The sequence below is a fragment of the Microcebus murinus genome, chromosome 12 (assembly GCF_040939455.1).
Source record: "Microcebus murinus isolate Inina chromosome 12, M.murinus_Inina_mat1.0, whole genome shotgun sequence".
Lineage (NCBI taxonomy): Eukaryota > Metazoa > Chordata > Mammalia > Primates > Cheirogaleidae > Microcebus > Microcebus murinus.
In genome coordinates, this window is record NC_134115.1 from 64,224,360 (window position 1) to 64,246,478 (window position 22,119).

The following is a 22,119-nucleotide window of genomic DNA, read 5'->3' on the forward strand; positions in this document are numbered from 1 at the left end:
CTAAAGTGATCACTTTAGAATCTGTATATATTTATTCAAGTAATACTGCCATTTCTTTTTTTTTAATTCTTTTTATTTCATCATATTATGGGAGTACAAATATAGTTAGGGTTACATATATTGTCCTTGCCACCACTCCTGCCCACCCCCTGCCGAGTCAGAACTTCAAGTGTGTCCATCCTCCAGGTGGTGGGCATCCCACTCATTATGTAAGTATACCCCCATCTTCTCCTCCCTCCTCCCACCTGCCCGACACCCGATGAAAGTTTTTTTTTTTTTTTTTGACATTTTGGTTACATTTGATATCTTTGCCTCTCCCTAAGAAGGGTTAGAGGTATGCCCTTCCCCTCCACAATGCTCACCCCATCTCTATGATGTGGGTCTACCCACCCCAATCCCTGGTGAACACTACCACCATTTGAGCACCATAGTTTTAATCACTCAGTACCAATTTGGTGGTGAGTACATGTGGTGCCCATTTTCCTGAACTTGTGTCACCTCACTTTGGATAATGAGCTTAAGCTTAATCCAGGTTAGTATAAGTGGTGCTAGCTCGCTGTCATTTCTTAGAATTGAGTAATATTCCATTGTGAACATATACCAAATTTTGATTATCCACTCATGAATTGACGGGCACTTGGGTTGTTTCCATGTCCTTGCAATAGTGAATTGTGCTGCCATAAACATTCGGGTGCAGATGTCTTTATCATAGAATGTCTTATGCTCTTTCGGGTAGAAACCTAACAATACTATTGTTGGGTCAAATGGTATTTCTATTTCTAGCTGTTTGAAGTATCTCCAAATTCTTTTCCACAAAGGTTGCACTAATTTGCAGTCCCACCAGCAGTGTAAGAGTGTTCCTATCTATCCACATCCTCACCAGCATTTGTTGTTTTGTGATTTCATAATACAGGCCATTCTCATTGGGGTTAGGTGGTATCTCATTGTGGTTTTGATTTGTATTTCTCTAATGATTAGAGATGTTGAGCATTTTTTATATGTTTGCAGGCCATTTTTCTGTCTTCTTTGGAGAAGTTTCTGTTCATTTCCGTTGCCCATTTCTTGATGGGGTTGTTTGATTTTTTTCTTGTTAATTCTTTTGAGTTCTAGATAGATTCTTGTTATTAGACCTTTAACAGAAGTGTAGAGAGCAAATATTTTCTCCCATTCTGTGAGTTGTCTATTTGCTCTAATAATAGTTTCCTTGGCTGTGCAGAAACTTTTTAATTTGATAAGATCCCATTTGTTTATTTTTGATGGTGTGGTGATTGTCTTAGGGGTCTTCCTCAAAAATTCTTTGCCTAGGCCAATGTCTGATAAGGTTTTCCCAATATCTTCCTCAAGAATTCTTAAGGTTTCATGCCTTAGGTTTAAATCTGTTATCCATCTTGAGTGAATTTTTGTGAGAGGTGAGAGGTAGGGATCCTGATTCAGTCTTCTGAATAGCCATGTAGCTATTCAGTTTCCCCAGCACCATTTATTGAAGAGAGATTCTTTTCCCCATTGTATATTTTTGACTGCTTTATCAAAGATTATGTTACCATATGAAGATGGTTTCATCTCTGGAATCTCAGTTCTATTCCAAATATCGATGCTTCTGTTCTTGTGCCAATCCCAGGCTGATTTAACTATTATTGCTTTTTAGTACAGTTTGAAGTCAGGAAGACTGATGCCTCCCAGTTTGTTATTTTTTAAGATTACTTTGGCTATATGAGGTTTTTTCTGGTTCCATACAAAGTGCAGAATTATTTTTTCTAGATCTGTAAAGAATGATGGTAGTACTTTGATGAGGATTGCATTAATTCTGTACATCACTTTAGGTAATATTGACATTTTAACAATATTGATTCTACCAATCCATGAACAAGGTAGATTTTTCCATCCATTTACATCTTCTACAATTTCTTTTTTTAGTGTTTCATAGTTCTCCTTGTATAAATCTTTCGTATCTTTCATTAAATATACTCCTAGATATTTAATTTTCTTTGGGGCTATAGTAAAAGGTATTGAGTTTTTGATTTGTGTTTCTGCTTGATGGTTCTTGGCTAAATTCCTGGATTCATACAACCTCCCTAAGTTCACCCAGTAGGTAACAGAATTCCTGAATAGACCAATCTCAAGCTCAGAATTTGGGGCAGCAATTAATAACCTCCCCAAACAGAAAAGTCCCAGACCAAATGGCTACACTTCAGAGTTCTAACAAACATACAAAGATGAACTCATACCTATACTACAGAAACTGTTCCACACCATTGAGAAGAATGGTATTCTTCCTAACTCATTCTACGAAGCCAATATCACCATGATACCAAAGCTAGGAAATGATGCAACAAAAAAAGAAAATTACAGACCAATATCCCTCATGAATATAGATGCAAAAATTCTAAACAAAATTTTAGTAAATAGAATTCAGCAACACATCAAAAAAATAATTCACCATGACCAGGTGGGTTTTATTCCAGGGATGCAAGGCTGGTTCAACATACGCAAGTCTATAAATGCAATTCATCTCATAAATAAAAATAAGAACAAAGACCATGTGATTCTGTCAATAGATGCAAAAAAAGCATTTGACAAAGTCCAACACACCTTTATGATAAAAACTCTTAACAAAATAGGCATAGACAGCTCATACCTTAAATTTATCAAATCCATTTATGACAAAACCACTGCTAATATCATTCTGAATGGGGAAAAATTGAAACCATTCCCTCTTTGAACCAGAACTAGACAAGGCTGCCCACTATCTCCTCTTCTATTCAACAAAGTACTCGAAGTCCTAGCTATAGCAATCAGGCAAGAGAGTGGTATTAGGGGCATCCAAGTGGGGATGAGATCAAACTCTCGCTCTCTGCCGATGATATGATATTATACCTAGAACACCCCATGGATTCATCCAAGAGATTCCTAGATTTGATAAATGAATTTGGTAAAGTTTCAGGTTACAAAATCAATATACACAAATCAGAAGCCTTTAAATACTGCCATTTCTTAAAACACTTTCAAAATTTCACTTTGTGAATTTTCTTCAGAGCCAGTTTATAAGGTACAAGAAAGTCAGTTTCATCAATTTGTAATCACGCCTCATTTTTTTAAAATCAAAAGATGGTGATTCTTCATCCTATAATCCATCTTATTCACCAAACCAAACTCTGAACTGCTTTTGACTGTTTCCCAAAACTGCTTAGTGTCTCATTGTGAAGATTTGTCACCATTAAAGAGATCCACAGGACTGTGCAGGAAGTCTCAAAATGTTTCAAATAATTAACTGTCCAATGTGGATAATACCCTGATTGTGTCTCCATGCCTTTGAATTGATAGATTCTAGTCTGTTTTTAATAAAAAGCAGCATTACTCTATAGTCTTACATATATAGATCCAAGATCTCATTTTGCCCTTCTGGTATCCTGACTCTTCCATGAAACCAAAAGCAAGTTTCTAGCCAATGTGAGGTGTTCTTTTAAGCTTTTCATCCTTTTAACTTTCACTTATGACATCTTTTCTAAAGTAATAAGTTAATTAGGATATAACTTGCATCAAGCTTTACAATTTTTTAGAGAGGTTTTCAGCAGTTGAAGATTTTGGCTGCAGGATACAGTTCTGACACCTGAATGAAAAACAGCTCAGACATCTTGATTGTGGAGTGTAAGTCATATTTTAAACAGTTGAAGCTTATTAATTTGGGTTTCAATTCCCCAGACTGGTATGAAGTTTCCCTTTACACTCTCTGAAAAGTTTACTTAAAAAAAAAAAAAAAAAGGAAAAAGAGCATGTATGTGTTTGTGTATATGTGTGTGTGTGTGTGTGTGTGCATAATTGTAGGAGATATAGCTTATGTAAAAGAGCAGTTTGTTTTATGGGTTTTGGAAGGAGGCATTATCCTAAATAAAAATAATAAAGTAGGTGAATTTTATCTTTGATGTCCTCCTCCTCTTTAAACTGTAAGAGCCCCTGTAACCTACTGGAGCCTCAAGATTCCTTGTGTCTACTTCCTACAGTAAATTGTTATCATCCAATCTTCACTACAACATTAAAGGTCATTGTTACAGAAGCATTTGTTAACAGCTTCAGATAGTTTCAAAGCAACAGACTTGCACTGGTGGTAACTTAGGCACTGGTTAAGATGTAGTAACTGGGGACAGAATGGCTTCCTGGGAAACCACAAATCAAAACACATTGATGACTATAAATCCTGGGCACTGGCTAGAAAATGGAAGCTAAATTTACACAAAACATTGAACCATTAATGGTTGGAAATGAGAACTCCCCTCCCCCCCCAACATCCTTTTTTACCTCATTCCCCTGAATTCTATGGAACCTTATTTTGGTTACTAAGAACTATTTCTTTTCCAGATTTTTCCAAAAATATTTCTACCTCCTTGCCTGAGAAATCTTGACACATTTACCCCCAGTCGCTGCATTCAAATTGTAACCCTGGGCACTCTCAGTTGGAGACTTCCAGGCACTCTTATTTCTTATACTCTGGATTCCTCCAGGTTTCCACCAGTTCAGACCTTTGTTCAATCATCTTTCATCAACTCGTCTTTGTTTGAAATCCACTGTCTCTTCTTGATCCCATCTCGTTAATAGTTATCCTATGGTAATACCCGATGTCTGGATGCATAGCTTCCTCTTCATTCTCAGGTTATTTGAACTTTCTGCATCGTGAAGCATTGTTAGTCTCTCCTTCTTGAAATTCTCTCTTTTCCAAATTCTCTTACCTCCTGCCCTGTCTTTCTCAGTCTTCTCAATGCTTCTCTCTCCAGTCCTTAACAACTGTTGGTAACCCATGCTTTATCCTTCTTTCCTCTAAACTGTTTCCAGGAATGATATAATCAACACTTAATTCCCAAACTCTCTTGCATATGACTCTACTTCCACTGCCATCACCTAACTCTGGTACCTGCCCAAACAGAATAAGCTCCTAAAAACATATCTCCTTATCTTAGTATCTCTCTAATTCCTACTCAGCTTCCACTGTGTCTCCAGAGTCATCTTTCTGAAACACTGACCCAATCTAAGCATTATATTCTTCAGAAATATTATCTCCAAAAACAAGTACAAGCTGTTACAGGCTTGTGAGGGAAGCAGGGGTCGGGCAGGAAAGGAAAAGGAACAACATGAGATGATGTGTTACACTCTGGCCACTGATTCACAAAAAGCCCAGAGGAGATAGTTGAATAGTATGTCTGTCCACTTGGATGGGTGGTACATCTTTGGAACAGCTTGTTCATAGATATCATGCCTTGGAGGAGGCTGTGGAAGGGAGGGAGGGGAAGTTTATCTTCCTGGATCTCTGTAATCTCCTGGTTTTCCACTGTTCAGAATTAGTCTGATGGAGCTTAATTTCCCTGTGCTGTGACATTGAACTCTTCTGACAGTCACCCAGAAGTAGAATCTGTGCCTGTGATGTGGTATCTCACCTCCCTGGAAGTGGCAGGAGAGGTCAGAAAGCTGGTTGGCCTAAGTACACGTTGACAGCCAAGGTGGAAATCCTGCATTACCAAGCACACAACTGCTTGGCTCTGGGCAGTAGAACTGCAGGTGCATGTGAGGTCTCTTGGTTGCTGCCCCAGCAAAAGCAAAGCAAATGGCTGAGAGCCTGGGAGGTAAGTGAGGCTAAGAGATATAAGAAGGCACATAGGATATATCCATTGCAATGCTCAACCCTACTCTTCATTAGGGATAAATAACAAGATTCCATTTTTTACCCTATCAGTTGGGTAGGAGGCAAATTGACAATATCAAGGGTTGGCAAGGTTGTGGGAAAGCTGACCCTGTCACAGAGAGCAGCTTGACACACACTTTGGAGAGTAAGAAGTGTACTCATGCAGCAGAGTGCAGTGAGCAATAAAGGGCATGGCCTAGTCTTCATAAGTCAATGTAGAATATGGAAGTACTAGTCATGGAGAAAATCAAGCTGCAGAAGGAAGGATACATCAATACAATATCATTTGGATGCACATAAAACATAAGTAAATGGATCAGATAGGCAGCTGGTTCCAGTTCTGTTCCCCATCACTCCATATGAGCCCCATGGAGAAAGAGATTATGGACAGACGCTTAAAGCTGCTTAGATGACTGGAAAACAAAGTATGGCATTGAATAAGAAAGAGGAACCATCTCCACTCTACATCATACCAATAGTGAAGCACCTTTGCCTGTTAAGGGCAGTGCATGAAGGAGATTGTGATGCCCAGTGGACAGAGAGAGGCCTGAGAATGACAAGATTACTTGTAATGTCCCCTGAAGACTCCTTCCAATATTTGAGGGAAGGTGTTTCTCAAACCTGAGGTCTTGAATGGAATATATCGAACTAGCAAAATGTGTGAATTCATGTTAAGATGCACTCATTAGACTGCTGAGGCCACAGGCTTGTTCAGACAGAGTTAATTGTCCTTTGCCTGTGCTTCCAAAGCATGTATTGTGCTATGTAATAGAGTGCTCACTTCCTGAGATTAGGGATGGTGTTGTATTCATGCAGGGTCCTGAAAACCTAAGTACCATAACTGACCCATAGTGAACCCAGGTTAATGTTTATGGCATGAATGAACAAATAATTGGTCAGGGTCTCTGGAAATCAGTTTTATAAATCATCTGCTTTAGGATGATAACTGTCTATAGTTTTTGTACAATCTGAACAAAATCTTCAGGGGAGAACATCAAGAAATAACTATATGGCTGGCTTGAGTCTAGAATCTTCAGGAGAGACAAAAACTTTCATGCTATTGGGAATTGCTGTGGATGGATATCTGTGAACAGCTGCATTTTTGCCCCATCAGGTTATATAATTGCATAAATAAAAGCTAAAGTGGGCAAAATCTAAAAATGGTTAATGTAAGCAGTTTCTAGCTGTCAATCAAATTCTGCCTTTTGCAAGTATTTCTGGGGCATTCACAGTTATGACAAAGTTTTGGGTGTTATGTGTGTGTGTGAGAGAGAGATGTGTGTTTTCCTTTATAAACAAACCTGAGGATTTCATGCAGATGTCAAGGACCACATTAACCACTATTTGCAACAATAAAAATCCCTTCAAATTGACAGATGTTCTCTGAAAGAAGATAATTTTAAAAATATATATTTTCTTTTCAGAAAATAAATGTGCAAATAGTGCTCACTGATTGCTTGGATTTATTTCAGTTTAGAACTCATAAGGCCACATACAGGCTTATTCTGAGTTTTGCAGAATAAGCAAGCATTTTGATAGACTTTAAACTTAAACATAGCAAAAAACGTTCTTGTAATGCTAGATTATAGGCATAATCCTCACATAGTTTAGAGTGTATTGTTTCATACTATGATAACCTGCTACATTTAGGGAACGTGTTTGGAATGTCTTATGACAAATTGTAACAGTGCATTGAGAGTACTAGCTCATGAAATATCTTGTAAAGAGTAAAGATAACTAAAATAACTAGAATTTTGTTTTTTGTTTAAAGATTCTTTCTTGGAAAAGATTCTCAGATGAAAGTTGGATCCAGTAGATAGCAATTATAAGATAAAGCAAGGAAATAATAGACCCTATATTAATACAATGTAAGTGCTTCTTTGCCTGGATAAATTTGTATTCAAACTACCCCCTCTGACTCCCCTCCCATCCTCATTTCACACCCTCCGGGCCAACTAAGGTTGTCTGTCTCCTGTGTTTCCACTGCACTTGTGTCCACCAGACTTTTTCAATCCTCATACAGATGATATCTTAATTTGCCAAAGAGTCTTAGGTTATGCTCAGAGTTTGGTTTTTGGAGCACCAGGAGTGGGCTTGGCTTGATAGAAAAATCTCACTGTCTTTGTGTGTCTCAGTCAACTGATTTTCACATATCCCAAATCATGAGAAGTCCAACATAAATTTTCTTTAACATAGCCAGGGTGAGATGATATTTGAGGAGGTTATGTTTTCTAAAACTTGTAAAGCGTTAAGAGTATTAAGAGTATTGTAAAGTATTAAGAGTTCCAGAAAGTGTAAAATCTGCTAGGTAATATATAAATCACTTCCTTTACCCATATGATTATTATTATTTTTTCATTTAAAAGAAAATTCTAATTTTGTGAACCTTGCTCTTCTGGACAAAGTTGAGAGTGGGAGAAAGGGTGGGCCTCTGCTCCACGTGGTCATTCGGAAGCTCAGGTTGATGGTGATTGGCATCCTCACGTGTGGTTTTCAAAGACCCTCTAGGTGTCAGTGTCCAGTGTCCAGCTAGCACTTCAGCAAAAAGAGTTGAAAGGCTGGTTGTAAGGTCAGCTCTAGTGGTGGCATTTCTGCCACTTTCTGTTGGCCAGGATTCAGTCACATGGCCATGCTTACATACGTAGGGGTGGGGTTGAGAAATAAAATCGCTCACTGGAAAGCCACTTCCCCAGATCAACTCCACAACACAGAATAAATATTCTTTGGTGGAACACTGGCTGCCTCTTCCATGCTCCCTCATATACATTAAGCTCCATCCACGCTGACTTTTACTCTGATCCTGGCATATGTCCAGCTCAGGACCTTTGCCCATGTTGTTCCTCTTCTAGAAAAGTTTCTCCTGCTATTAACATGATGGGTCATTTCTTTACCTTCAGTTTTTTCTTAAACATCATCTCCTCAACGAGAAACTTTTTAACCACCTTTCAAATGTAGGATTTTCCCAAGCACCTTGTTAGTTTCCTGTATAGCACTTACCATATTGGTAATTATTTGATTTGTTTATTTACTTCTTTTTGTTTGTTTCTTCCACTAGAGTGTAAGCTCATGAAATTAGGTATGCAAAGTTCTCTTATATCATTGAATTCCTAGTGCCTGGCATAGTGCCTGGCATATAGTAGATGCTTAACAAATATTTTCTCAGTTAAGGCAGAGGCTCTGAGTAATTAGTAAATAATTACAGTATTAAACTAAAATTCCATTACTTACCATTAATATAAATGTATATATGTATGATTCTATGGCCAGGTTTGATACAACAGTCAATGAATCATCATTATCTGGTACTGATACTTTATATTAACCCTTTCTTGAACTATCATAAACTGACTAATTCCAGTTAGTTACTGCTGTATAATAAATACATTACCTGAAAACTTAGTGGCTTAAACCAACAATAACAGTTTTATTATCTCTCACAGATTCTGTGTGCCAATAATTCAGGAAGTATTCAGTTTTGTTATCCTGGCTCAGAGTTTTTCATGTGGTTATGGCCAAACAGCTGCCAGGGCTAGATCAACAATAGGGAAGAGCAGTCATAGAGCCTGAAGGTTTTAAGAAAACAAGTATTCCTATGAGTAAGAGAGTACACATTGACATTCATGACTTAATCTTGGATGCATTGCATCACTTCTGCTGTATATTATTCATGGAAACAATCACACAACCCCTCCTGGTTCAAGCATGGGGGATATAGACCCCAAATCTGATAGGAGGACTGTCTCAGTCCATTTTGTGTTGCTATCACTGAATACCTAAAATTGGATAATTTATAAAGAAAATTTTATTTTTTACAGTTCTGGAGGCTGGGAAGTCCAAGTTTCAGGGACTGCATTTTATGACAGCCTTCTTGCTGATGGGGACTCTCTTCGGAGTCCTGAGGTGGCACAGGGCATCACATGGGGGGAGGGTTCTCTAGAGATGGCCAAACTGGCATTTATCACAGATCCACACTCGTGATAACCAACCCACACCCTTGATAATTGGTTAATCTATTAATCCATGAGGTCTCTGTCCTCATGGGCTGATCACCTCCCGAAAGTTCCCACCTTTCAACACTGCTACATTGGGGACCACATTTCTAGGATATAAACTTTTGGGGGACATAGTCAAACCATAACAATGAGTGTCAAAGGATTTGTGGACATGTTTTTTAACTGTCATATTAACAATGAGGGAATGAATCCCAGCACTTTGCAGAGCATTTTAATAAATTGTTATTATCAGGATGTTTCTCCCACCCTACTTTTTTTTACACAGGCCAGTAGGGAATTCCACAGAACTTAATCTCCTCCCTGCAAAGACTGCTTTAAGTAGCTGAGATATATATGTATTCAGAACTTCTTATTTGAAAAGTCCTTCCTCTGCAGGGTATTGTAGATATCTTGTTACGAGAACTTGGACATAGAATTGAGTACCCACTTCTTTTCATACCTTTGGAATCAGGCTATATTGATTCATAACATTGCTTTGGCACATTTGTGGAAAAGAGTTTTTTTTGTTGTTGTTGTTGTTTTTTCAGAATAATAGTCTTGGTTTTCTAGCCTTAATATTTTACATAACAAATTCTCCACTTTCATTAAAACATTTTTCTTTTTTTAAACAATGCATCAAATATTCTTTATCCTGGTCAGAATTCTGGAGACAAGAATTACCATGAATTCTAAGATGCTGCTTTACAACTATCTCACTAAACTTTTCTAATGAGATGTTTTAGAAGGTAGGTAATTTGGATTAGAAAAATTGCAAACTGTTATATTGCTCCAAGCTCCAGAATGCTCAGGGGATCCTTAATCAAATGTGTAACATAATCCTCCCTTTTATTTTTAAAATGAGACTTTATTTATAGTTAGAAATATTATCGTTTCCAAGTATGACCTTGAGCAAGAATTCATTGACTTCAAAAGAAAACCTTTTTATTTAAGAGAGTTTTATATTTACAGAAAAGTTGCAAGAATACTACAGAGAGCTGTGGTATAACTCTCGCCTAATTTTTTTATTATTAACATTACTTCAGTAGATTTGTTGCAATTCATGAACCAATACTGGTACACTATTATTAACTGAAATTCTTACTTTATTCAGATTTTCTTAGTTTTTACCTAATGTCTGCTTTCTGTTCTAGGATCCCACCCAGTATGTCACATTACATTTACTTGTAATGTTATCTTAGACTCCTCTAGACCGTTATAGTTTTTCAAACCTTCCTTGTTTTTAATAATCTTGACAGTTTTGAGGAATACTAATCGGGTATTTTGTAGAATATCCTTCAATTTGGGTTTGTCTAATGTTTTTCTCATGACTACACAGGGGTTATGGGTTTGGGGGAGTGCCGTTCTACCCATATCATATCAAGACTACATACTATCAACCTGACATATTCCTACTGATATTAACTTTGATGAGCTGGCTGAAGTAGTGTTTGTCAGATTTCTCTACTGTAATAAGTTACTTTTGTTCCTACCCTCTTCCATACTTTGAAAGGAATTTGCTGTGCACATTCTACACTTCAGGAATGGGGAGTCATGTACCAGCTTCGTGGGGGGGGGGTTGTCTATCTAAATTATTTGGAATTCTTCATACAAGAGATTTATTTATTCTTTCCCATTTATTTACTTAATCATTTATTTATGTCAGTGTGGACCCATAGTATTTATCTTATACTTTGGGCTGTAATCCAATGCTACTATATTGTGTTGCTCAAATTGTTCCAGCGTTGGCCATTGGGAGCTCTTTCAGTTGAATCCTGTGTTCCTTTGACATACCTCCATCACTGTGGTTTTCTTTGAGCCCTTCCTTGCTTTCTGGCACTAAAAGATGTTACAAACCCATCTTGTATACTTTCTATGCCTGCCTGAGAATCAGCCATTTCTCCAACCATCCTGGGTCCTTTTATTGGAAAGTGATATTAAAAACCAAGATCTGGGTGCTAGGTGAGCTTGTTGCTACTGGGAGGGGTTCATTGAATTTTCCCAGCCTGACACTACTCGCCTACCCATTTCCCTCGCCTACCATTTATTGAACATTTACTCTGAGCTAGACATTTTACTTACATAAGATGAATTCTCACCCTGCATGTTGGTGTTCCAGATGAGAACATTCTCAGATATGTTAAATATTAATACCTTGCCTGAGTTCAGGAGCTAGTAAATGGCAATGCTAAGATTCAAGCTTTATTCTCTGTGATAGCAAGGACTGTGCTCTTTCTGTTTTGCAATATTGCCTGAACTCTGTTGCATAGTCATAGATTTTGCTTCTTATAGTAGTCAACTATTTTATAGGTTCAAACTGTAACTGTGCAATATAATATTGCTGTTTCAGTGCAAATCACCTAAAAAAAGGCTCAAAGTTAGGGCCTGAATTTAGTGAGCAAATAATATCACTTCATATAAAGTCACCAACATTATCCTATTCTGCCTTAGGGTAGGACTTGGGGAAGTGAAGTCAATCAGAGGAGCCATGTGGCCCATGTGGCCCTGGGCTATGCATTTTCTAAAACATATATAGTTCTTGCTCTCAAGAATATTGCATTGCATACTCTGGTTTCTCTTCAAAATGAATAAATCTTTCGCCTTTTACTAAAGATTTCCGTGGAGAGAAACAGTTATGAGTTGGTAACCAAATTTTTTGAAGTCTTGCTTAGGCAAGGCTAAGTAAAAAAAAAAAAAAAAAAAGAATATTGCATTGAATAGGACAGGTAAAAAAACCAAACAAATATAATCAGTAGAAATCCATGACTTCATTAATAATTAAAGGACCTTAAGAAGAGAATATACATCAGTGGTTCTTAGGAAATTAGAGGATGAATAATATTGAGCCAGAAAGTCTTCTTGAAAGAACTGATACAAAGTATGAGAGATCAATCTCGTCTTATTCTGCTGAGAGAGGTCACAGCAAACTTTTCAAAACTCTGTGTGGAGTGGAGATGAAAAGTCTCCCCTGGATTTGTAAAAAAAACCAAAACAAAACAAAACTTCCAAACTCTTAGGCATTAACAGATTCCTTTCTTTCTTCTAGGTAGATGCTGAGAACAGCAAAACTGTACAGAGTAGACCGAGCATTGTTCTGTTGGGAAGTTGAGCATCATGACCAAGAGAATAGACTTAAGGATAGAACAGTCATGTGTCTAAACCTAGATCTGGCATTTACTAGCTGTATGACCTTGAGTATGTTCCTTGACCTCCCTGACCTTCATTTTCTTTATTGTTTAAATGAAAAATAAAATAGTGCCTTCCTTTTAGGGATGTTGTGAGAATTAACCAAGGTAAGACATATGTTTAGCATAATGTTTAATACTTAGAAGGTACTCACTTATTATTAAAAGGTGTCTAACATACAGGTCAGTCTACAAAAACCTATTCAAAGTATAATCTAGCTGATTTTCTATTATTATGGCATCAATAATAATTATATTAATGCCAAATGTTTATTGAGCACATACCATGTACAAGTCATTATTCTAAGCACTTTGCATATATTAAGTGAATTAATTGTGCTATAATGTTACTGAATCCAACCAGCCTTTGCAATGTTATTTCTAGGGAAAATACTTCTCAAACTCTAGATGTGGAAGAGAAGAAAGATAACATTCCAGTGTGAGTACAGTCCTGGCCGTAGGGTAGGTATAAGTCAATGTATTTATGGAAAGCTGAGGGCAAGTGAACAGAACAGACAGACCTGGGAGGTGGGGCTTAAAAGGGGTACCTGGGAGCAGGATTTTCAATCTTCATGAAAGGCTTTGACAGACTTGAATTTATAATAAAATTTACCATCTCTTCTTTCTCAAGACTTGCTAGCCAGGCCTGCTGGGGTGTGGAGAGGCAGATTTTGAAGATGGCCATAATGCTGAAACATTAGGTATGGGTGAAAATTCATAAAGAGTAAGAAAAATGCTCTCACTTCTCAGAGTGCCCATGGTTTAATAGAAATTAAAACCTGACCTCACTAGCTCCATGATCCCTTTCCCAAACACCAAGAGACAAATGTGCTCAAGACTTACTAATTAGGTGGAACTATCTAATGATTTCATTGCTGTTGCAGCTTTCACTAGGAGAGTATTTGATTCATGTAAGGCAATCAAAACTATAATAATCCACTGCTAGCAAATGAAGACAGACAAGGGCATTACTCCTAGCAAATACAGTATATCAACTTTGCTTATCATGCACAAGGATGACACAGGAAAGGAAAAGGGATCTGTCTGCTGAAAGACTACTTAGAATTACCAGCTATTATCTTGGCCAAATGTTTCATAAAGTAAAACAGCAGTTTCCACTTAGGGTAGCTTTGGGAGCTGAGGACAGAGGAGGAAATTAACTATTGGAAAGAGTTCCCCTGGTGGCTCTTAAGCTGATCCAGCCTTCCCCAGTGGCTGTTATTTTCCGTGTGGATGCTCTTCAGGAGGAAAGCAAGAGGACAAACCAGCTTCTTTCTTTAGAAAAACAAAACAAAACACAGAAAAAACCCTGCAATGCTGCAAAATCTCATATTAAAATCAACAGCAGCCTCAAAATACTGGTTCCTGCCACCTGTGAGGTGCTGTGCATGATCACCTTTTAAAATCCTCAATAGACCAACAACCTACATGTTAGATATAATAATGTTCATTTTAGAGATGAAATTGAGGCTGAGAGGGGTAAAGCAACTTGCCCAAGGTCAAGCAGCAGAGCTGGGATGTGAACCTATACCTGTCATTTCTAGAGCCCACAATTAGGAACCACTGTGCTACACACCTGTGTCTAGAATGGCAACATTTGTGTCATGCCCAGAAAGTATCAATCAATGATGCCCTGTCTGGAAAGATCCAGCCACCCCAGTGATAGGTTTCTGAGTCAGAAGGTATCTTGGAGACTCCACGGGTGCTCAACCTGCCGGCACACTGCAATTACCTGTAAGGCTTGAAAATACACTAATACCCACTCACAGAACTGTGGATTTGATTGGTTTGGGGGGGGGTGTTGTTGATAGAGAAGGAGTGTATTTAAAAGTTCCCCAGGTGATTTCAATATAATCTAAGGCTGAGAACCACTGACCGAACCTTCGGGACTGGTCATACTATGGCCCATGAAATATGAGCATCAGCATCATCTGGGAGTTTATCAGACATGCAAACTGCCAGGCTTCCCCTCAGGTGATCTGCATGCACACTAGAGTTTGAAGGAATGGCAGTGCCCAGCTGACCCCTAAAGGATGAGGAGGAATTAGGGAAAGAGGGAAGGGAAGAAAGAGGGAATTCTAAACAGAGTGAACAACAATGCAAATGCCTGCGAGAGAAAGAATGGTCTTGGAGGCTGAAGGAGAGATTATCAAGAGGTTGTAAGGTCAAGCCTTTCATACAGGCCAAACATGCTTCTGCCCCAGGGCTGAGCACTCGCTACTTCCTCAATCTGCACAGTTCATACTCTTTTACCCCAATAATACCTTCTCCATAAGGGGTTACCCTGATCTCATTTAAATTGTACTCTTTCCTCCAAACCTGCACTTCCAGACTCCATTATTTGCTCTATTTTTCCCCATAACAATTGTAATCTTCTAACATGCTATATAATGTACTTATTTTTGTCTTTGTTGAGTATCTCCACTATGGAATGTAAGCTCAATGAGTGCACAGATTTTTTTGTCCCCCCTCCCCACTATTGTAGCCTCTAGCACAAAGAGCAGTATCTGACACTTACAAGAGATGTGTTACATGTATTTGTTGAATTAATGAACTAATCGATTTATAAAAATATGGGTAGATCATGCTTGTTTTTACCTAGAGCTTAATTATAAAATCAGTCAGGAGCCTTTTTAGGACTTTAAATGGATAAAGAACAAGATCAGATTTGTATTTGATTTTAGAAAGACCTTCTGGTTGCTGTATAGCTAGTGGACTTAAAGGCTAGACCAAAGGCAGTAAGGCCAGTCTGGGGACAGTGTTAGCTTGCACTAAGGGAGCAGGGGCTGATGAAGACAGGATGCATTCAAGTCCTGTTCAGGAAGCAGCACCAGTGGGGATTGGCTAAGGGGATGAGTGAGAGAGAAGAGTTTTTCTAAGTTTCTAGTTTAGGTAACTAGAGGAATGGAAAGCCATCGTTTAGAGAGTGCTGAAGAACAACAGATATCTGGATGGAAAAGGAAAGCTGCTGTGAAGTATTAAACTGTAGAGTGATGTAACCTGGTAGAAATGTGGATTTTACATTCATTAAACAATGCTATATTTAACTTCTGGCACTATGCTATGCCCCGACAAGTAAATGATAGTTGTTCAACAAAGTACCTACTACGTGCCAGACATGGTGCTAGCTCCAGTGGTAGACAAGGCAGATGTGGAACCATCCTCTCTGCTCTTGCAGAACTTGGAGAAACAGGTAGAATTCTGTGGCAGTTGGGAGATAGAGAGAGAGATATTTAGCTAGGGATACAGGGAAATACAGCTTTCTGGTAACGATAGCATTTGCAATGCAGCTTAAAAGAAATGTAAGGTTTAGAAACAGAGAGGACAAAGGAACCAAAAGTGTGGAAGCATGTAATCTAAATCATATGTCAGGAATAGCAAATAATTTGGATTATCAGGAATTAGAGACCTAGAGGACAGGTTAGAGTATGTAATGACAGGCAAACTTATAGACACAGGTGGAAGTCCCAGAAGTCAGGTGACAGAATTTCAACTGCAAGATTTTGTAAGAAGTTAGTTTGGAACATAATAGAAACTCAGAAATAGACTATTCAGCACATCTATGGATCATTTTTTAATGATTAAATGGTTAAAATGTGATGTTTTGGGAAGACAAACATGATTTTGGTATGAACAATGGGATAGAGAGGGGGAAGCTGGGAAATGATGCTATTTTCATAGTGTATTAGTCTAGTTTTGATACCATAAAAGTTTGCCTGTCATTGTTGCAAGAGTCCATTGCAGGTGTTCCTGGTTGGGTGACTCATTTTCAGTCAGCTCCCCTCCAGATTATGACTCAAGCCCTTATATGTTATGGCTTAGCCCTTTTCTAGGCCTTGGAGTCTCCTCCATCCAGCTCCTGATTGGAAAAGAGAAAGGAAGATACCCTTGAGAGGATTCTGTGGGCCATCCAGAAGCACAAACACTTCTGCGCGCATGTCATTAGCCAGAACACTATCATGTGGTTTCAGCCAACTGTAGAGGAGGCTGGGAAATGTAGTCTAGCCTGGGAGGAGAAGGGAGCTGGTTTGGTGCATAACTAGTCAGACTCTGCCACAAGTAGTGAATGAAGATGAGTGATAATAAAGATTAACTGAGGGAATAGAGAAGAATATATGCATTTGATAGATATTGGGCATATATAATTGACACTAAAATTGCTACTGATTGGGTGTAGGACGGATAGGCAAAGACCAGATTTTCCCAATGGAATTGCCACCAGTGAAAAGATGTTTACAACCCATGTCATGGAAAACATATATTAATATTTCCCGATCTTAGGTTGTCATCATGGGCTTTGTGTTGGAGGAGGAAACAAGAGAAAATATGGTAGTGACTCACTGAGAAGATTCATAGAAAAGATTAGCTCTTGTATCAGTATGAAAGCTTTTTATTCTCACATATTTTATTACAGAAAATAATTTCACCATTTATGTGTGCTATTAATGAAAACTTTGAGAAAGTATGTCTCCAAATCTGTGAGGTTTAGGGATTCTTATTGGTTTACTAAGAGGGTTAAAAATGCACGAACATATGTATCTACCTTGACAAATGTAGAAAATAAAAGGAAGCTACTATTATTATGTAGGTATAACAAAGACAATTGTGGAGGAGCGGGTATAGGTCAGGTGAGCTGAGCACAAAGTAATAAATCATGGCATATTTCCATAGCATGGTGGTACTTTAGAACTCTAATTTTTGCTGGGTTATTTCTCAAAGGAACTTCCAATTTGATTGTAGCTCACCAATACAGGATTCTAGGTTGAAATTTGTTTTGCAGCCAATCTATTGCACAAATTGAGGCAGCTGTGCACAGCATGTGTTTCATTTCAATGACTCTATAGAGTGGAGTGTTATGCAAAGGGCCACTAATCAGGGAGAAGCTTCTCTTCAATTGGCAACTTTTCAGGGCCACATGTAAAGAAAAATGTGCATGTTTCATTAAGAGTGAACCAATCTCTTGGTTTGTGTACAACCTGGATCATTTACATTTTCTGCTTAAAAAAAATGCTTAGATATTATTTCCAGTCCCACGTCTTCCCTTAGTTCATTAGCCGGAATAAACTAAGTTCCCTGGGAGGGGAAATTGATTGTAGAACCGTGGGTTTCTTGGGGCTGGTTGTTGCTGAATACCCAGATAACCTTAATAAGATTAGCCTTGTCTTTTCCTATGGGCTTTGATGATGGCAATCTACCATATTCTCCAATTAAAATCCTTGTCACACTTGACTTTTGTTTTGCTTAATTTCTACAATGTGTTCAGCTTGAAGAATAAAAATCGATTGATCTGTTTCACTCACTCTAATTTAAGTTGTTCCTTACATGGAATTCCATGCCCGGGCTCGTGTTTGTGTATCTGCACTGAAGCAGCCGGTGCTAATCTACACGAATCTGTTTTATGGAGAGAGAAGAAAGAAGATGAAACCATGAATATTAATACCCTATTACCATGTGATGATATTCTAAGCAGAGATACCATAAAAATCACAAAATGAGAAAGGAAAGGATTCCAGGGTCAGCTATAAAATTCCTGTCCCAAAGAAATGAAGCCAGGAAAGAGCATGAAACAGAGTATAATCCTAGGCCTTGCCATAGTAACAAACTATGGCTCCAAGGTTTCAATTCTGAATTCAGTTGTGAAGTCCTAAGGGTATATTGATGCATCCCTTGTCGTTGGGGATCAATAAAATGTAAGACATTAACTAGATGGTTTGTGAAGGCGCATATATATTTCAGTTTGGGTGATTGGCTGTTAAAAAAAATCAAGTATGACATTGGGATGTAGCATTTTTCCTCAGAGTTATTAGAAATGAATCTAATAGTTGAGCATGGAATTTTGGACGTCATTAATCAGCTTTTATCCCTAATTTTCCCCCTAAAGAAAAATGAGGTCCAAAGAGGTAAAGCAGCTTCCCCCGAATCACCCAGCTAATTAATGACTGTGTTTTGCCACATTATTTGATAGTCCATTTGCAATGACAGGCCCACAGATACTGTTCTCTTTGAATAAGTATCAAGGCTCTGTCTATAATTAAATATTTTCTTTGAGAAGATGGGGCAGTACAAGCCATGGTAGAAACAGGTTTCCTTCATCTAAAAATGACTTTGTGTTTCTCTTTAATTGCTGTATTGGTCATTCATTCATTTAGTACCCACTAATCATTGCTGTGTGGTAGGTTTTCTGCAAGGTTTGACAGAACTGCAGGAGAAGAGTGTGAGAATATGTTTGTATATGTAGCATTTCACTAATCAAATGATTACCCAGAAAAAAAGGTCCAGATAAGGGAAGCATGTTTGGTGCAATAATTATAAGGGTGCAGACTAGAGATACAAGTTTATGAAGTGCCATTAAAACCCCCCAGCAGGATCTGATTCTAAAGTGTAGTGTTTTAGTTTCCTTCCTAACTAAAAGAAATTAAGGGAGATCACTTACTGTGAGCCAGAGAATTTGAACCAAACATTAAACCTCTCCTGAAAATAAATTTTCATGGCCAACAGTTGCATAAAACCACTCAAATGAGTGCTATAAAAATTGTTTTTGTAAGAGCTGGAGAACAAATAGTTGTTAAATAATCCAGTGTCTAAGAGAAGTAATCTTTTATGTTTTTGATTGGGTTGAAAATTGAGTTATTCAAATGGTCCTAATTATATTAAAAATAAAATCTTGGCCGGGCACGGTGGCTCATGCCTGTAATCCTAGCATTCTGGGAGGCCGAGGCAGGTGGATTGTTTGAGCTAAGAGTTCGAGACCAGCCTGAGCAAGAGCAAGACCCCGTGTCTACCAAAAATAGAAAGAAGTTAATTGGACAGCTACAAATATATAGAAAAAAATTAGCCGGGCATGGTGGCATATGCCTGTAGTACCAGCTACTCAGGAGGCTGAGGCAGAAGGATTGCTTGACTCCAGGAGTTTGAGGTTGCTGTGAACTAGGCTAATGCCATGGCACTCTAGCCCAGGCGACAAAGTGAGACTCTTGTTTCAAAAAAAATAAAAATAGTAAAATCTTAAAAATCAGCATTTCCTGTTACAGATCTTGAAGTCTGGTGACTTGTCAAGGGTCATATGCCTGAAGATCACAGATAGTAACTCCACATCAAAATAAATTTTAATTCTGCTTCATTAATAAATATGTTTAGTTTGCTTAAAATACCATTGCTCTTTTTATAAAATAGCTTGTCTTAGAAAAGGGATATTACTATGTTCATTCCTTGCTTAGCACAACTGACATTCCACCAGCTTTGTGCTAAATTATACCTCCTGGTCTAATTTTCAAATTACATGTGGAATAAATTTTCTAATTATAGATGACTTGGGGAACAAACAGTTCTTAGATGAGAGTAATGGAAAGAGACCAATAAAGGTCAACTTGTTCAATGCCTATCTGGCCAGTGAGGAAAGCTCATGTGACTAGGAAACTCAAGTTGCTTTCTAGTCTCTTACACAGGTTTATTTGTTCATCCAAAAATTATTTATCATTTGCCCTGAAGTGCTATAGATAAACCTGCCTATATGGAGTTTTCTCTCTATAGGGGAGACAGAGAAAAAGAATATAAGCAAATACTGATAGCCTGCCTTCAGATACAGGTAAGTGCCAGGAAATAAAACAGGACAATTTGTTTCCCATGGGGAAGGTCCTTTAGGATTAAGAAGGCCTATCTGAGAAGGTTTAGGCGGAGGAAACAGTAAGGGCAAAGACCCCTGCTTGTGAGGTGTTGAGAGGGTCAGAAAGAAGACTGGTGTGGCTGAACCATCATGGGCAAGAGGGAGAGTATTAGATGAAGCTAGAGGTTTGACAGGGACCTGAGCAGGTACAACAGTATTTCTCAAAGTGTGGGCCCTGGGCAGAAGGGTTAGCAGCATCTGGAAATTTGTGAATGATGCAAGCTGTATCTTAGCCAGCCCCCCAGCTAGCTCTGATGCATGTGCAAGCTTGAGACTGCTGATCTAGAGCCTTGTTTGCCACGATAAGGCATTTGGAGTTTATTCTCCACTGGAAGGTTTCAAGCAGGAGAGTGAAATAATATGACTTAGGCTTTGAGAAGATAACTTTGGCCTTTGTGAGAAAAAGGGGCAGATTGGTATTTACTGTTTTATGTATATATTCCGACTAAAAATTGTAGCTCAGTGGGAAAGGACAATTAGCAGATTCATGCCGAGCTCTGTTTACTTTTATTGTGAAGGATAATTGTGTTCAATCTTATGCTTGAATTCCGGATGTTCCTACCTGAAAATTCAAATAGTAATTCCCTACTGTGATATGTTAGATAACTGAAATTCTAACACACTTGTGGAAATGCAAACCCATTATCAATTGTCTTTGGATACTAATGTCTTAAGTAGGACAGATTTTCTAGTTGAAACAAACAATTGTCTTTAGCAATAGAATGTAATTAGGATAGTCATAAATTAATATTAGTTGTCTATTTTACTCTGGATATCAGCTCAGATTTGATAGGGTGTGTGTGTGCATGTGTGTGTAAAACATATTTCTAGAGTGGGAACTTAACCTTTCTACTATGAAATTCCTCTGGATATTTATGGAGTCTCCAATGAATGATCCAAGAATGTTCTAGAGCAAGTCTTCTTAGCCACTACTTACATCTGCCATTGTCCCTTTATTTCTTCTCTATTTCCCTCTTTTCCTATGACATGCCTAGTAAAGTTATAAAAGAATGTCTTGTCTGTGCCTTAACTCTAAGTATGGGCATTGTCCGGAAAGTATCCAGCTATGTAACTGCTCTCGATGTATTAACAATGGCTGGATACTTTCCGTACAGTCCTTGCATACCTGTACCACCTCCCATTACTGGAGGTTATCTTTTGTAATGTGCCCTTACGGCTCTGTGGCAGGACCCCAGTGGGCTGGTGCTAAGGCTGCTTTTCTGAAGGAGCAAATTCCTCCTACCTTAATACAATAATTACACAGACTAAGCTCAAATAGGTGCTGTCTGTGCTTCTCCATATCTCACAGATCTTGTGACGAAAAGCCACGGTTTCCATTACCTCTTATGCTCCCTCTCTCCTTGGGAGTCAGACAGGTATCTAGTGCTGGCCAGAGGCTAATTCTCCAAGACTGCCTTGAGTTTCCCATCCTTCTCATATGTCTCTTTTGCTACCAGCCACCCATCTTACTCAAGCATTTGTGTTTCACTCTGCTACACCTGTTTTCATAATTTGTTTTTCATGTATTATAAACACAGCCATTTTAGTCGGTATATTGTGCGGCCAAATAGTTGTATACATTCATGAAGTTACATTATACCTGTAACTGTCTTA

At 38.3% G+C, this 22,119-nt stretch overlaps 1 protein-coding gene and 1 non-coding gene across 2 annotated transcripts in view; both read left to right on the top strand.

The window, feature by feature from the left end:
- Positions 1 to 22,119, top strand: part of PLPPR1 (phospholipid phosphatase related 1) — a 267,061-nt gene that overhangs the window by 28,878 nt on the left and 216,064 nt on the right. The window lies entirely within an intron of this gene.
- Positions 12,221 to 12,337, top strand: LOC142874634 (U5 spliceosomal RNA). The gene has a single exon (XR_012922293.1). It is a non-coding gene; the product is annotated as a U5 spliceosomal RNA (small nuclear RNA).